Genomic DNA, 22,894 nt, shown 5'->3' on the forward strand with positions numbered 1-22,894 from the left:
AGAACCAAAGGGATCACATAAACAAGAATAGTGTCTGCAAATACTAGCTGATAGAATCAAAAAGGGAGAGAATGATCCAACATGGGAAGTGAGATACACAGCAGACCCATAGAATGGCAAATGTCCTAACAGCACTCTGGCCTCATAATCTGCCCTTAAGGCATTCGGATCTGGCTGAAATGCCCATGAGAGTATTTCAGGCATGGAAAGCCAAGACACTCTGGGGGGAAAAAAAACCTAAATGAAAGATCTCCGCGAGTGAGATCCCAGTGGAAAGAATGGGTCATCAAAGAAGGAGGTACCTTTCTCTGAAGGGAGGAGAGAACTTCCACTTTGACCATGGCCTTGTCTAAAAATGATCAGAGTCAGTGAACTCAGGGGGCTTCCATAGCCTTGGCAGCTCATGACAAGAGCCTAGGGTGATTACTGAGGCCATAAACAAGAGTGTCAATTTGTTAAGTCAACAACAGGAGTCACTGTGCACTTACTCCTCATGTAGGATCTCTGTCCTTAGTGTGCTGTACATTGAGATTTAATGCTATAACTAGTACTCTAACAGTATTTTACACTTTACGTTTCTGTGTGGGAGCAAACTGTTGAAATCTTTACTTAATGTATGCTAAACTGATCTTCTGTATATAAAGAGAATCGAAAATGAATCTTGATGTGAATGGAAGGGGAGAGGGAGTGGATAAGGGGAGGGTTGCGGGTTGGAGGGACGTTATGGGGGGAAGCCATTGTAATCCATATTCTGTACTTTGGAAATTTATATTCATTAAATAAAAGTTAAAAAAAGAATAAAAAAAAAGATCCCTCTCTCTGTATCTCTGCCTATCTGTAAATCTTCCTTTGAAATAAATAAAACATTTTTTAAAAAGACAGTGATGTCATTTCTGGGCTCTACCAGCTTGAGATATGACCTTAACTCTGCTTGATATGGGCATGATTGGGAATCAGCCTATTGGGGAATGTCAGTCTTAACCCCACCTCCAAATGAGGTAGGTGATTCTACTGAGCTGCTCCAGCATTTGTCACATTGTTCTGTAATTGTCTATGTCCTTGTCATCTCTCTCCCAGGACTGCAGGTGCCTTTAGGGTAGGCAATATAGCCATATCATTCATGCTGCATCGATTATATCAAGCACACTATCAGATATAAAGCAGGCATGTGGTCCCTCTCTCCCTCCTTGTCTGCTGAGTTTCTCTTGCAATGTCAGAGGCTCTTGCTCTTTTCCTCATTTACTGATCCCTGTGTACATCTACTGCCATAAGCATGTGTGCACAATACTCCCTAACCCGTGGGAACCCTTGCAACCTCCAGACCTGAAGAAAAGACGGCAAGTGGGCATGGCACCCCCAGGCCTGCATGGGCCCCTTCCCTTACCATTGCTGGCCCTCTGCTTCCTTTCCCAGTTTCTATCTCTTCTCCCTCCCTCAACAGGCCCCATGGGGAAGAGTTTGGGGTAGGTTCAGGTCAGGAAGTCAATCCTTTTAACTCCCTCAACTCCCTCCATCACCCCAGATTTCATGGCCTACCTTGTGTATAAGTGAGGAAGACTGGACAGTCCACTGAAAACAGAGGCCTGGTGCAGTCCAGCTTGACATTGAGTAGAAGGGAGAGGCCTGATCCACTCTGGCTGGTGCATAAGGACTGGGGCCTCAGCAGGGCCACTGCAATGGCACAGCAGCAGATGATAAGACTATGGAAGGCCCTGGTGCTCAACTGCAGAAATACCCTGTAGGAGGCTTCCGCAACACCCTTGTTGTTGAGTGCATCCTCTATGACTTGGAGGTCACCATATTCTGACACCCCCCCCCACACCCTCTAGGAAGGCTGCTACTTCAAGGCACATATTACGTCTCCTACTGACTACCCATATTCATTACTTATCTTCAGATTCTTGATCAGCATGTGGCACCCCTAAATTTCTGAGAAAGGAGACCCATGCATTTCAAGTCTTCATTCACCTGTAGATGACCCACAGAATGAAGAACTGCCCTCTAAAAGGGGGATCCTACTCAGAATGTGAGGACTGCCCTGTTACGTGTAATCTCACTGCTTAACCAGCCCAATACCTTCTCCCCAGGCAATGTGAATGCTTTGATTATGTTCAGGATATGGAGGGATACTAAAGAAAAAGACAAAGAAGATGCCAAAATCATTGGAAACAGGTTTCAGCTACTGAGCTGAAGCAGAAAAGGAAGGTGTGAAGGTCTCCACAACCTTGGCAGAATACTGCATCAAATTTAAAGTGCCGTCCAATGACCATAGCTCAGATTCACTTCATGATGACTTGTCTGATGATGACACTGATGAGGAGGAGAAAGAGGATAAAGATGTCAAGTGTTCTTTTGATTTTGGGAATGAGGAGTCCCAATGGACTCCTTCAGTACCTCTGTGCTGCCCTGCCTTCTTAGTCAGAAAGGAGTGAAGCAAGTGGGGACTTGGCAGTGGCCTCTCAGTAAAAACCTAATCACAGTAGGTGGGAAAAACAAACAGTTCCTGCTGACTCCCCTTGTGAATATGTTTCTCCTTTTTATGGACTTTTACTGGAGAACAAAAAGCTTTTTCATCACTGTATTCATTCATTTTTTTAAATGACAACAACCCAAGCCCCTAGTTTACATCTTCGCTACAGAATATACACAGCAAAACACATATGGTCTGTCTTTATATTCCTGAAGAAGTAAATAGTTTTCAAGATGTTTAATATGTTTAAAGCTGAGAACCCATTGAGAGCTCACAAAAGCTGCATACACTGGGTAGCAGGAGAAAATGGAAAAGAAAACACAAAAAAAAGTTTAAAAAGCAAATTTCCCAAGGATTACTTGCATTTTTATAATTAGTGTGTGCACTTTCATTGTGCAGCATGGTAGTGAATTTGGTTCCTTTCTCTCCATAAGGCTGGGATACAGGGTGCATAGAGGATTTCATGCTTAGGGTGTCTCATGAGAAATGGTCTGTTAGCTTTCATGAAACCATCCTAACCATGCGGCCTCAGCCACTCTGAGGAGAGGATCAGATTTTGTTTTATGAAATCAGTTGGGATCTAAAGCGTGAAATAAATATTTGTACTTTACATAAACAAAAAATAGGCACGCAAAAATATTTGTGAGCAAGTGAGGGAATGAAGAGCAGTAAGGACAGAGGTCACTTACTTCAGTGACAGGAGCACAGAGATGCATATACCTATTCCTGGATTCTTGGAGTTGGAACAAATTCTACCTTCTTTATTCTTACCTAGGCATTAACATCAGTTGCTTAACCAGTCAACATATACTCAGAGTGCCTCTGCTAAGGGATTCAGCAGCGAATAAGACAACAGGTTATCTATCTTCAAAGAGTATCTGTTCTGGAGAGAGGGTAGAGAAGGTAGAATAGAAAAATAATCAAATAAGTAATTATAAGTGGCTGCTGCCATGGCTCAATAGGCTATTCCTCTGCCTGTGGCGCCGGCACCCCGGGTTCTAGTCCCAGTCGGGGTGCCGGATTCTGTCCTGGTTGCTCCTCTTCCAGTCCAGCTCTTCTGCTGTGGCCCTGGAGTGCAGTGGAGGATGGCCCAAGTCCTTGGGCCCTGCACCCGCATGAGAGACCAGGAGAAGCACCTGGCTCCTGGCTTCGGATCAGTGCAGTGTGCCGGCCACAGCGCGCTAGCCGCAGCAGCCATTGGAGGGTGAACCAACGGAAAAGGAAGACCTTTATGTCTCTCTCTCTCACTGTCCGCTCTGCCTGTCAAAAAAAAAAAAAGTAACTTTAAGTAAAATAACAAAAATAAGAGGTCATGAGATGGTCTTTCCTGTTTCTGACCTTGTTATATCCTGAGTTGTGGCCCAAGAATAGAGTACAGTCAATTTTACTGGCTGTGAAGAATGAAATAATCCTGCCTATCTGTATTAAAGGCCTTCTTTAATGCCCCATCTTAAACCTTTTATGGTCACCTTGATTTCTCCTTGAATGTCATTTTTCTTCTTTAGTGCTACAGAAATCAACTGTACCACTTCCAAAACCTCATTGAGCTATTAGTGTTTTTGGACAAAGACAAGGCAAAATGCATTCAAATAATGGTAGAGTTCAAGATTTCAGTGTATATTTGGTACTGTAAACTACAATTTAACCCAATACTTGGCTCTCTTAAACCTTGGTTCTCTTCTGTGCTCTGCTTCACTAGAAAACAGAAGCTAAAGTGAAACTTGTTTGTTCAAACTCACATGGAAAGTATAGGCCTAGAGCAGCAAGAATAAATGGAAAGGAAATTAAAAAAAGAGGAAAAGAAAATACAAGGGAGTGTATTGCCAGGTTTTCCAGAGCTTGAAATAAACTCCAACTAGTTGCTCTGTCTTGCAGGATGTACATCTAGGCATTCTAGACTCTGTGAGAAAATTACATCTCAGATGGAAGAATGGATGGGTTATGCTACTCCATCACTCAGCAACCATGCAGACACTAGATCATTTTGGTTTATCTGAGACAAGAAATTGTGAGCAGTTAAAGCCCCTGATTTGGTCTATCTAGACCTGCTGCAATACCAACGTTGGTGTCAAAACTTGACTATACAGGTGAAACTGAGATAACAAGATCTGCTAGTAAACTGGCAGCTGGGACATCCAATAAGCAATTGCCCAATGCCTGGGGTCAGAGGTGAAGATGAGGTAGTGAATTTCAGGAAGAAAAATAAACCAAGTCCAGTAAACAGACCCAGGTCCAGTCTCCTAGCTTCTGCATTAAGTGACTGAACTTAAACCAAAACTGAGAACAGGAACCAAAGACAAGACAAAACTGATTCTTCTATTATACGCACAAAATCTCAGGAAAAAAAGTAAGATAGTCATCAAAGCTGGACTTTATACAGCAATTAAGAGGCAGAGACCACAGTACCTAAGGACAGTGCATGGCTGCTCCAAAACCTGAAATAGTCAAGAGAATGAAAACAGTATCAAAAACCACCTTGTGTGGAAATTTGAAGTCATTATTACCTTCATAGTTCTCAAAAGCTATATAGGAGCATACTGTAGATTCAAGGACTGTGGGCTCAGAAAGCCTGTTCAGAGTTGAGTTTCCTTCAGATCCTCCATCTCTAGTGCTTACTTGAAAAAGGAACAGAAAACATGCACACCAAGCATAGTACCTGGAAGCCGTGGTGGTTATCACAGCTCTCACCATTCTCTAACTCTCAACTCCACCAGCCCTTCTCCTCACTGCCGACCCCTACTCGCAGTCTCCTGTCATTCAAGTGGTAGCGGGGGCTGGGTTTCTTCTCCCCTCTCAACAAGGCTGTTCCTGCAAGTCTGAGCCATCCATCTCCCTAGGAATCTGAAGTTGAACTAAGAGAAGGATCTGGGGGTGGGGGACAATGTGCCCCTTTTTCTCCATGTCCCTCACTCAGACCTAGTTAATTTTCTCTGTGGTTTTAATAGAGATTTGTTGAAAACTTCAGTTATCAAAACCAATTGCAGCAGCATATTGGTGTTCTTCATAGGCCTGCAAGTGTTTAGAAGGCTGCCATACTCAGTACTGAGTGATCTCTTTGGGAGGTCAATTGTGGCAACAGGAAGTCCCTGGGGACACACATATTTTCCTGAATTGGCCTTTTTCTTCTTGGCTATGAAGTCTCCCCTGTGAATCAGGAATCAAATAAATCCATCTGCTCAGTGAGGCTAAATTGCCCCAGCTGCTCCATGCTGTTTCCCCTCTGTCTCCTCTTGGGTTCTTACCTCCTCACCTCACATCCTCTGACCCTATTCACCTAACCTTGCCCATGGACCAGAGTTGTAATGCACATGCCCCTAAGGTGTGGATCACAAACTTGTGAAGCCCACAGTCCTGTCCAAAGGTTCAAGGTCTTCTTGAGATACCCACCCACTACCCAGAGGCAAAACACCTCTAGAAAAATTGGGGCTACTGTTAGGGTCTAAAAAAAAAGCCCACCGCCCGAGGAACGACTCCAAGAGACTTTTTCTCTCATGCAACCAGCAAAGGGTTAAATTTATTGATCCAACATGTTGGGGCCCTCTGACAAGGACAGAGGAGCAGTGAGGAACTACAGCATAGGGTTTATAAAGGCAAAAACCGCAAAATCGGGAGGGGGGAGAGAATACATGGTTGCTAAGCGGTTGCTAAAATCTTACAATCAGCAATTATGATTTTAAGACATAGACAAATCACATCTTCATTATTAGCCCAGGTAACCCAGGTGCAACCTTTCTACTTTTAAGCTTGAGCAATCATGCTAGGGGGTTTTTGTGCGTTGCCAAGGGTGATGTAGTGCACTGCTATTGTCCGACTATTTGAGATCATAGTTTCAGACCAGAGTCTCACGGTGGGGGGGTGCTTTCCCAGAATGCAGTCTCAAGTGCTCCAAAATGGAGTCCCTACTGTCAAGGTGCTACTTTACTCTGTCTTATTTTCACAGCTGCACCAGGAAGGTTTTTAAACCTGTAAGCTTAAGCTTAACTTTTGACACCCATACATATACAATTTTAACTCTTCACTACAGGATGTTTTAGATATGGTACACCAAGGGGAAGGAAAAAGCAAAGTTGGGAAGCAAAAGTGTTACTATTTACAAGGCTTTAAGGATCCATCAAATTCAAAAGAAGCAAAAGAAGATGACAAACCAAAATGGTGGGCAACTTTCCTCCTAACCCAAAAATTGGCATGTTTCATTCACTGCTGCTACTCCCCTATGCCCTCTCCTCTCAACCTTATCTTGAGAGCCCTCTACTCTCTGTACTCAATCAGTTTCACTAATGGCCAACCCTAGTTTTCTCCCTCCAGTGAACCAGTAGTTCCCAGTTAGAATCACTGTCATGTCTAGGGTTGGGAATCAGCCCCCAGGTGGAAGGTAACCTTGAAAACACTGTCATCTCTTCTGGGTGTGAGGTGCTGTGTTACTTGAACATTCCACTTCCCAATCCCCAATGTCCTTTACTTGCCCATAAATGCCCAGCTAGCAGCAAGGATCACTGGCCCTCCTCAGAGCTCTAAATATGACTAAAGGGCCTGGCAACTATAGCTGAACAGCTAAAGTGCTGAAAGGGGCTGAAGTTTGGACCTAGACATACAAAATTTGAATCCTAGCTCTCAAGCTTACTGACTCTGTGACTTGAGGAACCTCTGTGGTTTTATTCCATGTTGTCTAAGCACCATCCTGTAATAAAATAATTTGCTTCTGGTCTATCTCCTATAATAATCTGAAGATTCTTAGGGGAACCTTAACCATCAATATATTCCTTGTTGATATATTTTAGAAATAAGTGAAACCACTTTCTCTTGACCTGTTTTCTCAATTATAAAATAAAGATGCTACTTGCATGATTAATGTAGCAAAGAATAAACTTAGCACATGCCCTCCAGCATAGGGTGGGTTGCTAAATAGTGAAGCACCCTTCAATTTCCTCTTCAGCTTGCTCATCAGTTTTTATCTGTCCCTATCTCAGCTTCAAGCTCAGCCTTCTGGGGTTTTCCTAACACTCATTAGGTTTCCTCATTAACCTCGGCCTCTATGGAATGGTTTTCCTTTTCCTTTCCTTTCCTTCAGACCAGGTTCCTTGTTTCCCCACTCACCTATAAACTGCTGCCTCTGATTCCACTGATTGCCTTTGCTTCCCTGGGCTTCCTTTTCATCTGCAGCAATGCAGATGCTCCCAGGCCTACAATCTATACCAGCTTTCAGCACAAAGGAGTTGATATCAGCTTTAATACATTGTTCTTTCTGATGCTAGGCTGCAACTTGCTCCTGTAAAATTAACAGTTTCTAACTGTTACTCCAAAGACCTTGGTTTTGCTCCATTGTCAGTGAGTACATCATGGATGCTGGCCTTGAATGCCTTGATATTCTATTCTTACAGTTCCATGACAGCTGAGAGTATGGTGATCTAGATGTCAAGATTTCTGCCTGCATATTACATTCAGTTAGGGGTCATAGAGCTCCAAAGCACTGTTGTTAGAGCCATTCCATGTATTCACTGTGTACATTTACTGAGTTTATCTTCTTTTTGTGCCCAACTACTCCCATCAGAGTAGCCAAGATAGAGGGGGTTTATTTAAGAGTCATGATGCTGAACCAGAAGCAGGCTCCATCATATGTACTCTATGATGTCTATTTTAGATATTCTAGGACACTTTTACTTATTTCCTGCTTCACTGAGTTTTAGGTAGCTGAGGTTGGTGGACACATGAACTGTGAATTAGTGAGGAATAACACATTCAACTTTGCATTATATAATTTTGTAGGTTTTTAAATTTAATATTTTATTTAGATTGATCCTATAGAGGATGATTATTCTAGTTTCTAAGTAACTGCATTATAATGAGGATCAGTGCATATGGTAGTAAAAATGACTTGATCATTGACATAGTGCTTATGTGTTGCATGCATCTATGAACTTGTGTCCTGGAATTTTGGGGATTTTATGTTGATCAGAGGAAGCCTTTTACCACTGATGAACATTAATGTGCTAACATCTTGTTCTGTAAACAATAAAATTCTATTTAGGATTTACCTAGGAGTTTCCTTCTGCCTACTGCACTAAAATGCCAAAATCCTATTGATTCTACTTTTAGATCTCACTGTAATGTATCCCCTTGTCTCCATTCCCACTGTCTTCAGGCCCTTCTATATCTCAACTAAATTTCCTTTAATAGACTTCAGAGTTGACCTCTGTGCTTCTTGTCTTTCTTATCTCTGGGGCCCAACCCTTTGGCTTATATCTTGCTCCTCAATATCTCTTACTTCAGTTTCTAGGGAAAGCAAGTGGCTGGTAGGTCTTTCATCACTCCACACAAAATACTGCTCAATAAATTCTGGTTAAATAAATGAATGAATCATCTTACACAGCTATGGTTATTGTGAACTATGTGGGGATCTAAAAATACCTATTCTAGGCTCTTGCCTCTTCCCTAGAGAAGCATTCTAAGTACAGGTACACATACAACAAAATGATAGTTTATTTAAAAGGTGAGGTAATCACACACACATGTGGGTTATATTCAGGAATAGATTGGGCTGGGAAGGAAAAAGATGAGATATTTCAGCACCCTGCTCCTCTATGTCTGCAGAGAGAGAGAGCATGCCTCTCCCTGTTCTGGGTCTATTATGAGGTTGGAAAAGAGGAGTGGTTACACGGGACCAATGTCAGAGGAGGTGCATCCTAGGGAAGGAGTCATGTAATTGACAGGTGTGTCGATAGGATTATATAAGGGAAGTATGGCTTCCAGCTTGTGGTTCTAATCTAGCTACTTGTCTTATCCCATATCAGGGTGACCATTCAACCTGAGTGGTCCTGGATGTGTTTTTTTTTTTTTTTTTTTTTTTTTTTTTTTTTTTTTTTTTTTGACAGGCAGAGTGGACAGTGAGAGAGAGAGAGAGAGAGACAGAGAGAAAGGTCTTCCTTTGCTGTTGGCTCACCCTCCAACGGCCGCTGCGGCCAGCGCGCTGTGGCCGGCGCACTGCGCTGATCCTTAGCCAGGAGCCAGGTGCTTATCCTGGTCTCCCATGGGGTGCAGGGCCCAAGGACTTGGGCCGTCCTCCACTGCACTCCCTGGCCACAGCAGAGAGCTGGCCTGGAAGAGGGGCAACCGGGACAGAATCCGGCGCCCCAACCGGGACTAGAACCTGGTGTGCCGGCGCCGCAAGGCGGAGGATATTAGCCTAGTGAGCCGCGGCGCCGGCCCTGGATGGTTTCTCTTCACACATTTCTTCCCTGTGTAAATACTAATATGCTCTTTTTATGATTAAACTTTTCTTAGAACAATTCATTGTGTAACTACCTAATTGTGGCAGTCATCAAATATATTTCTAACTCTTTTTGCCTTTACGAAATAGTGAGCTCTTGGGGGACAGAGATTTTTTTTTTTTGTTCACTGTTTATACTCTCATTTATTTGTTCAACTAACTGAATCCGTCAGGTGCTGAGGTTATGTCAAATAAAGCAAACATGGTTCTTGACCTCATGAAGTTTGCAATCTTGCAGGAAAGAGCAATCTAGCCCAAGAATATTACCTACATATAAATACTAGTGGGGAGTGAGTGGACAAAGATTTACACATTCCTAATCAAGCAACTCTAATCGTATAAACTGTAAAAGACAGAAGTAGTCATAAACACAGAACTCCACATGATCCCGCTAATCATGTACTTAATGAGTTTCTACATAAAAATTTTAAAATACAAATAGCACATATATACCTAAGAATTCACACTATTTAGTCAGTACCGTGAATTAAGCATATGAAAAAAGTGACCACGTAATAAGAACAAGGATAGAATTTTTTTTAAAGATTTATTTATTTGAAACAGTTACAGAGAGAAATCTAGATGCTACACTATGCCCTCTGCAATCCCCCTAAAAGTTATAGGGAATTCACATCCACTTATTATTTGGTTCCTACAGGCAAAGGCACAGAGAAGCCCGCCAGGAACAAAGCAGAGGGTACGATTTTTCAGAAAGAAGTTTAGGAAGAAGCCAGGATTTGGCGGTCAGCTAGTAACGGAGATGTCGCTCAGAGATTTTGGTACAAGCAGGAAAAAGAGTACCTCCCAATTTTTGAGATTTTTTTCCATGGGGGAAGAGAGGGATGGGTGTAAACAAGGGCAAATGCCTTCTAGTTTCCACCTGCCTCTACCTGCTGGAGGCTTTGAAGCCCCTGGGGAGGGCCGGCCCCCCAGGTCTCTAGCAACCCTGAGTCTGGACTCCATTTCCCAGAGTTCCTAGGAGTCCCAGCGTATTCTGAACGCCGAGCGCCTCTGTGTTTGCGCGCGTGTGTGAATATGCGCATGCGTGTGCGCGGGGGCGGCTCCGAGTTCCGGGACAGCGGCGGCTCATTCACCCGATCGGAGCCGGCGCTGAGAGGCGGCGCTGCACCTTCTCCCGTGTCCTGGTCCCTGGCCAGCTCCCTGCAATCCCAGGCAGTTGCAAGCGCACAACCGGGCCAGCCCGTCCGTGGCTTCCGCTTCCGCTGCTGCCGCCTCTGCTGCCTCTGCCGCCTCTGCCAGTCCCACGCGCCTCGCAGTTTTCCTGCCGCGCACTCGCCGCCTTGAGCCCGGTGTCCGCAGCCTGCGGCGGAGCTCCCCGGGAACATCCACGGCAGGTTCGGAGCCCAGGAAGGGGCGAGGGGCGTGCGTATGGGAGAGGGCTGGGTGCGAGGGCGGCCGGCGGCCCGGGGACCTCGGCTCACTTTCTGGCTGCGCCTCCGCGATCCAGGCTGGGGCGGGGGCTGCAACGCGGGCTGTCGCCTCTCTGACAGCCACCTCCCAGGGCTCAGCGCACCGCTACCTCTCGCAAACTTTCCTTCATGCGGTTTATTTAGGGGGCGTAAGCGGGTGGGCCTCAACGCGGGGACGGGACAGGTAGGGCAGGCGGGAGCACCGCGAAGGAAGGCAGCGCGACTCCTATTCTCCACATTTTAACCAGCTGCGTTGCCATTTGGGTCGGTGGCGAGAGTGCCCTTGGGGCTGGTGGCCCTGAGCGGGGAGCCCGAGGCGGCTGGAGGGATGGGGAAGGAGCGTCAGCGGAGTGTGTGCCCCGCCGCGCCCACAATGCACGCCCCGCGGACACTGCGGGCATTAGGGCCTTGCCTGTTCGGCCTTTTCCCCAGTGCGAGCAGCGTGGAGGATGTGCTGTGGCTTTGTGGATTCATGCCGCCTCCGCGTCTAGTTCACAAAGACTTTGCAATCTCGAGTTTGAGGCTGTGGCAAAGTAGCTGATTTATTTGGCTGCTTTTCGGTTTCTGTTTTCAGCCCTTCTCCTTTTAACGGGCATGTCAACTGTTACTCTACCGACGCCTTTACAAAGTGAGAAGTGAACTGAAGTTACTGCAAGTCTCCTACTGTGGTTAACTGGAACTATTTCAGTCTGGATTTGCATGAAATGCTAAGCTATAAAAACATCCAGGCAAAAAAGTCACGCTTTTCTCTGTGCCTATTTCTTTATGGCTGGTTATCATACAATTCAGAATTTTTTTTCAAGACGGTCACTTTTTTTTTTTTTATTTTGGGTTTTGTGTTTAAGACCATGCCATTTTTGACATTGGGAGTGTATTAGCTATAGATTTTTATGACTATTGTTTGCTGAAGCCGCTGAACAAGTTGTTAGTGTGTGGGGGAGAATAAGAAAAATAAAAATAAAAAAGTGCTGCCCTCCCGGCAAAAGATAGTTCCACACAATAGAGTAAAAGAAATGTGGCCTTGAAAAATATTCCCTTCTTTTTTTCAGTGTGATGAAGTTTTCATGTGATTAACCAGGTTTGAGTAATTCACGTGTTCTGGTAGAGTGTTTCCTGCTGGTACTGGGTTAATAATTTATGAGACTCATTTAACCCGAGGCCATCTAGGAAGCAGTCACAGAAAGTGAATCATGGGTGGGCGGAATTTTAGGATGGCAGCATTCCTGCTTTCATCCCGAATGTGTTAGTTTTTCCTTTCCTCATATCATAGTGCTTGTTGATGGGAAAGCAGTTATGTATTTCTGATGTGAAGAGCTGCTTCAAACCCTCAATATAGTTGTATGCTGACTTTCTGAGCAGATGTATCGTGTGACCATTCATCTGACTTGGAAGCAGCCAAGAACAGGATTCCTAGACCTGTCAGACTGATTGACTGTGTTTGGCAGATCTTTCCCTATACTAGTAAAGTTGGCAGGCAAGTTACTTAACATTTGGAAGAGAAAATTTTTTTAATGTGAGATGCATAATGTGGTGTTGCAGGAATTTTGTGGATCAGATCCAGATGGGTGTCTGTGCAGCAGAGAAGATTAATGAGACCAGATGCAATGATGAAGAGGTGCGAAGCCTTTTGAAGCAGACAGTAGGAAAGTCTCCTGCAGTAGGAGGGCTGGTGGAGAGACCAGCTGAGGGGGACTTGCTCAAATGCGTTGTTTTCTACAGGCAGACAGTGCTGAAGCTGATTTGTTCCTGCCATGATGGCTGTTGTTGCTGGGCAGGGTAGCTAAGGTCAGGATTGCAAAGAAGGGACTTTTGGGCAGAATTTTTGTGGTTAGGCTAGTTGGAAATGAGCACATCTGGGCCCTCAGTGTTGAGTACCACATCCTATTTGAACAGTCTGAACTTGCAGACAAGCGGTGGTGAGATGGTGGGGCTCTGGACTGTCTTAAGATGGAGTCCGTCTGGCCTTTTACTCCTAAAAGTGTTGGGGTCTTTCTCATTGGTAATTTAGCAATGATGTCTTTAAGGAAGCAGTCTGATGGTGCTTGTTCATCTCCCATTAATAATTCATTGATATTTGCTACAGTACTGTTTGAACTGCATTAAGCCAGGAAGATTCTCTACAGTTTACCTGAGGTTTCTCAGTTTGGGGGAATAACGAAAATACTTCATTGCATAGGTGAGTTTTTTTTAAAAGGAGGGATAAATTTTTTTATATAACTCTCAAAGCTAAGATTATAGTTTGTGGTAGATGGTGATTTTTTTTTGTTACACTTTGAGTTTCTTTAAGTTGTTATTTACTGTTTATTTTTGAAGTTAATGAGTCCTAGTAGTCATCTTATGTTATCTTGCCTTTTGATAAATAATATTTATCCCATCTCACACTCAATATACTTCTTTTAAAGATTTTATTTATTTGACTTATACATATACATACCCCCACACATACAGAGAGAGAGAGAGAGAGAGAGAGAGAGAGAGAACAGTATCTTCCTCTGCTATTTCGAGAGAGAGAGAGAGAGAGAACAATATCTTCCTCTGCTATTTCATTCCGCAAATGAACATAAAAGCCAGTGCTGGGGCCAGACCAAACCCAGGAGCCTGGTACTCCATGTGCGTTTCTGACATGGGTGGCATGGACCCAAGTACTTATTCCTCCTTTACTTTCTCAGGTGCAGTGGTAGGGAGCTGAATTGGAAATGGAGCAGCTGGGACTGAAACTGGCACTCATGAGATGCTTTCATTGCAGATGGTGGCTTAACCCACTACCCCACAATGCCAACCCCTCAATATACATTTCAAAATGGAAACATTGGCTATGAAAGTATTCAATCTAAGTATGCAAAGAAAATGGAAAGAAGTCTTTTCTAACTGCAGTTGGCCCCAGGGGCTTTTATTAGACATCAGCTCTAACTTTGCCAATTAGCAGAGCAAAAGAAGCCAGACATTTTGTTAAGATTTTGCTCTAAATCAGGGGTGAGGAACATCCAGCTTGTGGACCATATAAGGACCATGAAATCATTTGGTCTGACCTTGTCAAGGCAACCACAGGTGGGGTTTGGTATTCAAAATATCTATAGCTACTTATAAATATCCAAGTGCCCCTTGTCTGAAGAAAGGTTTCCACCCCAGCAAAATGTTAATGGCAAGGGTGAGTGAATTAGTAACTACAATTATCAATCTTCTAGAAGACAGGCACAGAAGTAAAGAACACATGCCAAAAACATCCACTATGTTTTTAGAGATTGTCAGAGATGCCAGGTAGCTTGCTGAAAGGGTTTTATTGCTTCTGATAAAAGAGAAATAGGAATCCTGTGTAAAATGTGAGAGCAGGTGCATCAAAATAATGTTGCTGCTGTTGTATCACATAGAACCTGTTTTGGAAAATAATTTTAGATGACAGAGAAAGATATGTTTATGTCTGTGCATATGTGTATATGAGGTATGTGTATGAGGTGTGTATGTATGAGTGTGTATGAGGTATCCACATGTACAGTTTGTAGCAACTCACATGTACAGATGTTCCTTGTCTAGATGAGTATGATGTGGGAATTTGTCAGTGTTGTGCCTTGTTAGGGGAGATGATGAAAGGAGGCATGTGTGGGGGAATTGCACAACTGCAAACTGGCCTCTGAATATCAGGTACACCATGGGTGGTGCTTCTTTAAAATGCAGATCCCCATCTATTCTGCTGGGTGGCATGGCCTTGCAAAGCTCATTTTCCCAGGGGATAGTGTATGTAAAGGTTTTATAAATTCTTTTCTTGGCCTGGGTGCATCTCACCTGGAATGTGTACAGAACCACATCAGCTCTGTGTAGGTCACAGCAAATCATTGATTTTCCTGAGTGAAAATACTCTGCTGCTCCCAAGGCCTGTGTTATCTCTTGCCTGAGCAACTGTAAGCCAGAAAGCTTGGGGTTTTCCTTTTTTCTCCCCCACTGTTTTCCTCCTTCTTTTTCCCTTTGCTTTTTCTGCTACTCTGCAAAGGGGATGACTCCCTAGGAATATTCACTGCCTTGATCCAAGGTGCTGCTTAGCCTCTCTCCCTGGGATGACTGTTTCTTATGTGACACTGGCCATTGAAAAAGACTGTGGTGGGCTTACACTGGGTATTTTCCAGATGGACAGCTTGTCCTATCTTCCCAACCCTTAGCATCCCCAGCCCTGATGGCTTTGGCACCCATGGCCAAGCTCAGCTCTGGTGCTTCCAGCCCTTGGCAGCAGCCATGAGCCTTTGGTGTCTCTATCTTGGTAGACAGGGTGTGTGTATTCCATTCACCAGTGGCTCCTACACCTTTCCCTCTGTATACCATTAGCAAGGTGGGGTGCCAGGCTCCTTTGTAAGTTGTGACTTCTGCTGTCCTTTCTACACCTTTGTCCTCAGTTACTCCCTCAAATCTAGATCGCACTGCAGTCAGTATGCTGCATCCTAGTGGTGGGGGCTTTCCACCTTTATCTTCCACTGAGGACCAGAAGAGCCTCACCACTTAAGAACAGTCATGACACAAAGCCGCTGACTTGTACTTATCGGTAGTGGATGGCGAGTGTAAGACTAGGCACCACAGGTATCTTCTAGCTTCCTCTGCTCACTTAATGGTGATGACGCTGAGAAGACTGTGGCTGTCCCTGGCCTCATTTCTGATGGGGAACCCTCATCTGGCTCAGAGGATTGGAATGACATGTGAGTAGTTTGGTTTGAGCCCTCCCTTTTCTCCAAGTAGGCTCTGCAGCACTCATGTTCAACATCTTGGTGGCTTTGTCCATGCTCCTGGTCACGGGTAGGGCCAACTCTTTCCCTCCCAACAACTGTGGAGGGCTGGCATTCACTTGCCTCTCATCAGAGAGCTTTGATAGGTCTTGTAGGAAGTGTTTTTCTGATAATGGCCAAAGGGAAGTTGGTCTCAGTGCTGTCTTTCAACCAAATACGTGGTTGGTTTATTCATTGAGGACTCTAAAGTGAAAAGAGCTGTAGCAATCACTGGAAGGAATGCCACTGCATTAGCAACTGTAGGTTCCTAGGGAATTTGGTGGGGGCGAAGGGATAGAGGAACTCATCCATCTCTCATTTATTTGTTCTCATTATGTTTCTATGATCTTAATATTATTTTCTAGCTTTTCTATTGAATCACACCCAGCATACTGCATATGATTCTATTTTTACAACTCTCAGCCCTTGTCCACATCAGACGTTTTTTCTGGGAAGAACAAAGGTTGTCATCGGTTACCATAAAGCATTTCAAGTAGCTGTGTTTGCCTTGTTACTGCAAGGCTGGAACGCAGACTTCTCCTGTGACCTAAGAGGTTTGCTGAGTGGTTATCCTGGGGTTCACTTGGAGGACTACACACTGTTGTCCTGTGGTCCATATTTCATGTCCACAACCATTATAAATTCCTGCTTTTGAAATAGCTTTTCTCATGTTCTCTAAGTGTCTGGTTGGGCTCTGGCTACAACCACCCATACTGGCAACTAAACATTTATTTGGCACTTGGAGACTAGGAGTGCTGGTCCAGGAAACTTGCTCTAATTTAGTTAGAAAATAATTGTGTTTTAAAACAACTGGGGTTGGGTAGACAGGGCAGTTTTCTTCAAGTCTGGTGAGAATTTTATGAACTGAGGGTGTTTTTCTCCCACATTTTGATTTAAGATTTGTTTCATTTTATTTTCTTAAGAAAACTACTTCTGAGATTTGCTTTCCCTTTTCTTAAATGTTTATGCTTACATCTTTATAACCACCAACATGAGTATGCTTTTTTTTCTCTTCTCTTTGTGATATTGAGAAGAGTTACTGAGACATTGGAACTCTCTGCCTTGTCATGGTTTCTTCAGGCTGTCATCTTGAGTTAGGCACTCAATAACTTTGCTATTAATAGGCATCTGCCCAAATTCAGTGAACCTTTTCAGTAAAACCCAGCATAGCTGTTCAATAAAAAAGTTATCATAAAATCATCTTGTAAATCTCTCATCTTTGATTTTGAAATACGTTGTGGGTATATCTTTTATATCAGCATCTGTAAGCTGGAGACTTCCCACTTAAAGCAAAAGGCTGCTGAGGGATGGCACAACCATAACCTTATCTTGTCACTTTGGCTATGTATCCTCTTTTACCCTTTCATTTTTTTTCAAATTTTTTTTTCTTCAAGATTTATTTATTTGAGAGGCAGAGTTACAGACAGGGAGAGGGAGAGAAAGAGAGGTCTTCCATCTGCAGGTTCACTTCCCAAATGGCTACAATAGCCAGAGCTGGGCCAACCCGAAGCCAAGAGCCAAGAGCTTCTTCTGGGTCTCCTATGTGAGTGCAGGGGTCCAGGCACTTGGGCCGTCTTCTAACAGAAAGCTGGATCAAAAGAGTAGCAGCTGAATCTTGAACCAGCATCCATATGGAATGCTGGTAGCAGGTCGAGGCTTAACCTGCTGTGCCACAGCCCTGGCCTCAATATTTCTTATTTTATTTGAGATGCAGAGTTAGAGGGAGACACAGAGAGATGGGGATCTTTCATTTACTGGGTCACTCCCCAAATTGCTATAATGAATGGGGCTGGGACAGGCCAAAGCCAGGAGCCTATAACTCCATCTGGGTCTCCCATGTGGGTTCAGGGGCCCAAGTACTTGGGCCATCTTCTGCTGCTTCCTCAGGTGTGTTAGCAGGAAGTTGGATAAGAAATGTAGTAGTTGTGATTCAAACTGGCACTCATATAGGATGCTGGCATCTTAGATGGTGGAAGCTTAACTCACTGTGCTACAATGCCAGCTCTTCCTCTTCCTGTATGTTGACTTGTGTGTGTTCTGTTCCTGCTTCTTGAAGATACCTGCTGATCAGATCTTGGCCTTGTGTTGGACTGCTCTATTTTGTTTTGATTGTCATTTGTTGAGTGATGTATAAGTATTCAAAGCTAGCTGTAATCTGACTGGTGGCTGAAGCTTCTCTGGGTTAGGGTGCAATTGATTCTGTCTTTTCCTGTCTCCAATATAGGTGGAAAATGAAATCTTCTTAAGCCTAATATGCTGCAAAGTAACAACTGGAGATTGAGATTCCTTTCTTGTCACCTAACAGATCCAGCTGGTCTCTGTTTATGTCTTTTTAGCCCACACATATAGCAGACTCCTAGAGTTGGACAAAGCTTGTTAGCCCAGTCGGAACTGACAGATGTGAATATCCATTCCCCTTGGAGTGTCAGAGCTTTACCTCTGCTGTTCGCCTGGTTTGCATTGTATGATGGTACATCCCTCATGGAGACAGATCCCTTACACAGGAATACAACTTCATGGAGAAAAATTCAATGAGTCTCTCTCCAAAATTGAAATGAAATTCTAACTGGAAAATCATGCGATTGTCATCAGTAGGATGGGGAGCCTCCTTTGTTTCAAGTTGAGTGCTATATGAATGGGCACCCTTTCCTCTTCTGTTTGATATATTCCTCCCTTATGGATTACTTACGGAGTACTCAGCACTCTCCTTCTTTTGCACGCACAGGGAGCCTTTGTGGGTATCTATAAATGGGGATGTTTGTGAATTAGCAGTGTCTGGTGTTGCCTTTGTGACCATCTCTAACTAACTGTAAACCAAGGGGCAAAGTGAGGAGGAGACTGTCACCCTGTAGCCAGCCTGGATTTGTGCCTCTTGCTCCTTATCTTTCCCTCGTGCTGGAGCAGCCTTCACAGAGCTCTACTACGTAGCACTGGTGCTTTGATTTTGAGTGGAGAATGAGATAAATCATTTTTCTTTAGGAAAGGATTGAGGTGGCACTAGACAAAGTTAGCAGCAACTTTTTAGATCCCTGTCATATGCTGATAATTGTCAGAATATTTAGAGTCTGTTTTATGTAAATACATATTTAAAGGACATTGGAAGGCCTGATTATTCCTGTTAATTGTCATTCAGGCACTCTGTGCAGAGCTGTTTTTAAGTGTGTAACATTTCTTATGTAATCAAGTGACCATCTACAAGACTGCTTCCAGAGAGAGATTCAGGGGAAGAGGGGGCAGTGATGTGGAGTGGAGGTGGGGGGAGAGGGAAAATGGAGAGGCCAGATTGCTATATATTAATGTTAGCCATCGCAAAACACACCGAACTCTGGAGTAAGGGAAAGGGTTTATTGGGGAACACCCTACAGACCGGAGTGAAGGGGCGGCGAAGGAAAAAGAGAGAAAGAGAGTATAAGAGAGAGAGAGAGAGACAGAGGAGAGAAGATAGAGTAGAGGGACGAGCCAAGAGAGAGGAGAGAGCACTGGAGAGAAGAACCAAGAGAGCACGTGTTCAGGAACAGGCCCTTTTAAAACTTTGCCTGAGGGTGGGCAGGGAAGCAGGAGCATGGAATCCCATTAGGATGGGGGTGGAGCCTGGCTCAGGTAGCTGGGCCATGCGGCCACCTGGCTAAAACTACCAGTTTCCTAACACAGAAGAGAGGTTAGAATGTGTTCAAATGAGTGAGGTGATCCGACACAGATCATTTATGCAGATTGCCAAAATTAACCATGTATATTTTATTTTTTTTTAATTTTTAAAATTTAGAGTTAACTTCTAATACAGTTTCTGGTATAGCTGATCCACTTTTCAGTTTTCTTCATATAAATAAGAAATTTTTGTGAGATATAGATAGGTGGTATAATTAAATTCAATAGGGAACTGCTAAATAAGCAGTTAGCTTTCGAGTTTTGTTGGCAGTTGAGAGAGAAGTGAGTGTGGGGATGTGTGTATAACCCTTGCTTATATCAGTTTTATAACTGAACTTGAGATCATTAAAATCAGTTTTATAATAGAAATGTTGACTTTTTTTTACTGCTGCAACCACCCCCTGCTCACGCTCTGCACCCTTGTATATAAAGACCCACACATGTGCACATTGAAAACAGCGCTTGCAGACCTGGAGTAATGCACATGCACCCTTTGATTCAACCTGGGGACTGATAGGGTGGAGTTCTTTGTGATTTTATTTGTGTGTTTCAATAGAATGAAATATAGCAACTTGTATAAAATATTCTGTATCCCAGTGATGACTCCAGTTGGCTTGCCTGTCCATCCACCTGGTGTTACAGGTGATTGCCATGGCAGGTGTTGGGCTGTAGACACAGAAGTCTACAGATGTGGGCCATCCCTCTGTTCTGACTGCCCAGACCTAGCACTGTTCTTGCTTCACTACTCCTAGGTTCTCCCTGAGCCACTTTTCTCCTCTCTCTCTCCAGGGAACACAGAATTCTACGGTGTGTGTGGTGTTGTCATTTCTGGTTGTTCACTCTCAACACAGTCACTGAGACCCCTTTTCATGCTGCTGGGTTTTTTGTTTTGTGGTGAAGAAATGTTTGCATGGCTAACGTGGGGGCAGACTCATCCCTACAGAGCCATCTGACTTAGCCTGGCTTGGCCTTGCATATGCAGGCTGCTGGCTAGACTCTGACAGGTGCTGTACTAGTTGGTGCTGTGCTTTGCCATCCTTGCTACTTCTGCCCTCTTGGCAATTGTCATGCAGAAGTGATCTTGGCTACCCCTTGGTAATAGATGCCTGCTAATGTAGTTGTGCCAGGCAGAAGGTTGGCTGGAAATTGAGCATTTGCAGGGAGAGGGATAAGAGGAGCCTGGACCAACTGGCAGAGGTGAGGCCTCAGAGGGGCACCAAAGCTTGCCTGCAAACCCTCTTCCCCCCAGCATCTGCCCCTAATGAGGCTTGCAAGGGCTTTCGTGCTGTTGGTGACCGCACTGCTTCTCTGCAGGACAAAGAGCAGAGAGTTCCATACCTGGAAACAGGGGTAGCAGGGGCCATGCCCCTCATGTCCTGCTTCCCTGCTCCATGAGGTCATCCTAAAGACTCAGTCCTGGGTTGATTTCCTATCTGTCTTTTAAGCAGAAGGTGGTAGATAGAGATGGGAAGTAGAGTGTGACAACTAGTGAGCTGGAGGACAGACCACAGGGCCTTAAAGTGAGAAAAAACCAATGGTGTATTTTTTATGAAAGATGTAGCTTAGCAAGGGTGCAGCCATGGATATCAGGTCACAGTATTTGACCACAGTGTAGGTTGACCAAAGCAGATCAACTGCTGAGCTTGCTTTACAATCTTTGTCGCTTTCAGCAATTCTGTAATTGCTGATGACTGTTACAGTGCCTGTTACACAGTGCTCTCACATCTCAGTTCCTGAAATCGTGTTGGCTTTGCTGATACCATGATATAACCTCTCCCCACCCCCCCACCCCCATCTAGATTTCCCAGCAACACCCATCCCCATTACCCTCACTTTAGGTTGTATCTCCCAAATTTCTCAACTAGTGAGGAACTGGGTGAAGGGACCTCCAAACAGCAGTGATAAAAGGAGCTGAATTTTTGAAGGCAGTGTCTGCTTCCACTGATCATTGCTATTGATTCTAGGTTTCAATGAATGCCTCACTTTCTGTTTCCCTCATGTTCCTGGGTCTGTCCTTTTAGTGGGTAGGTGGTATCAGGTGGGCTTATTTCCCAAACTGGGGTAATGGGGGTGGGCAGGAGATAACAGGTGGTGCATGGTGGGAAAGAAGCACATGCACAGGGGTGGCACTTAGAAGGGGTGAGAGTGTGTGTGAGACCTCTGGCATGGCTGTGCAGACTAGTGCACCCTGATCCAGTTTTTCTCTGGACACCTTGTCACTTGTATGATTCTTCCTGCACTTGCACAGTTGTCCTTTGAATCCTCAGCATTTCCTGTCTCTCTTTCATGGCTATGAATCACTAAAGGAGTGTTTCTCAAGCCCAGGCTCTGTAATGGTTTTTGCGCATGATGAGTTGAAATTGCCTCCATGGTCTGATACCCACAGCAGGAACTTCAGCATTCACTGTGGCACTGGTAGTTTCTGGAACTCTTCCCATGGGAAGATTTCTAGGGATGCCTTCTGGTCAAACACAGTTTGATTTTTGGAGGCCTTTCTTTGAAATAAAACATAAACATTGTGTCCAAATAACAGAAGTTGCTCCACAACCTGTTTTATAGTATTGCAGAAAGGGAGAGAAAGGATCAAAATCCATCTCTGTGCTGGTCCAGCTGCTTCTCTCTTCATTTTTTATCCATCCCCTGGAATAGCCCTGCATTTTCTCTGACTGCTTTCTCCCTTCATTTTATTTATATGTGAGGTCATATTAGATTTAGAGAATCTGAGTGTCTGAGTCAGGAAGGGACTTGACTAGGGTTAGATATCTGTGTGGTATCTATGTGGTAGCCTAGGTTAGAGAACCTCTATTTTCATATTCTAGATTTTATACTATTAGATATTGTTAGTAATAAAAGGGCTGCTGGAACTAGTGTGTCAGGGAGATTGGGGCAATAGAAAATCAGATTTGCTGTAATGATATTTGAGTAGCAGTCACATTTTAGACTCTGGTGTATGCTTAGACTGTAGGTTACACAGACATTTTACTTTCTTGCCTAGGTGAGACCCATCTGCAAGCCTCCTCCAGGTGTGTCACAGGACTGCAGCACAATGGGTTGCATTTTCTTAGGAGAGCTTAGGATGGGATTTGAAGGGGCCTTGTAGGTGGGGAGAGAAATACAGAGAAGGGCTGAGCTGGGGGTCTGAGGAGGGATTGACAGGGGAAGGGGAGAGGAGTTGGTTGGGGACAGCCTCTTACCTAGCATCTGTGTGCATTCTCCTAGGAGTGGAGGAAAGCTGCCCACTACCCTACCCTGAGTGCATGAAAAGCCCAGTGTTTTTTTTTTTTTTTTTTTTTCATGGAAATAGAGTGCCATGGGGCTTGCAAGTACCAGAGAAGGGCTC

The 22,894-nt window shown here is 44.2% G+C and overlaps 1 protein-coding gene and 1 pseudogene across 16 annotated transcripts in view; both read left to right on the top strand.

Moving 5' to 3' along the window:
• The first annotated feature begins 1,676 nt into the window (after positions 1-1,676).
• On the top strand, positions 1,677-11,039 carry LOC149121371 (uncharacterized; annotated as a pseudogene).
• The window catches only part of LOC100340453 (uncharacterized), a 90,837-nt gene continuing 78,619 nt past the window's right edge, over positions 10,677-22,894 (top strand). For 7 of the 16 annotated variants that reach the window (XM_051838373.3, XM_089317159.1, XM_089317163.1 and 4 more), the window contains exon 1: positions 10,678-11,089. The gene's annotated coding sequence lies outside the window, so the exon portion shown is untranslated. Of the gene's footprint in view, positions 11,090-12,703; positions 12,780-13,247; positions 13,341-22,894 lie in introns of all 16 variants that reach the window. The other 9 variants (XM_051838369.3, XM_070067832.2, XM_070067831.2 and 6 more) reach the window with 7 other exon arrangements.

The sequence above is a fragment of the Oryctolagus cuniculus genome, chromosome 17, assembly GCF_051225735.1.
Source record: "Oryctolagus cuniculus isolate XC-2025 breed Fujian yellow rabbit chromosome 17, ASM5122573v1, whole genome shotgun sequence".
Classification (NCBI taxonomy): Eukaryota; Metazoa; Chordata; class Mammalia; order Lagomorpha; family Leporidae; genus Oryctolagus; species Oryctolagus cuniculus.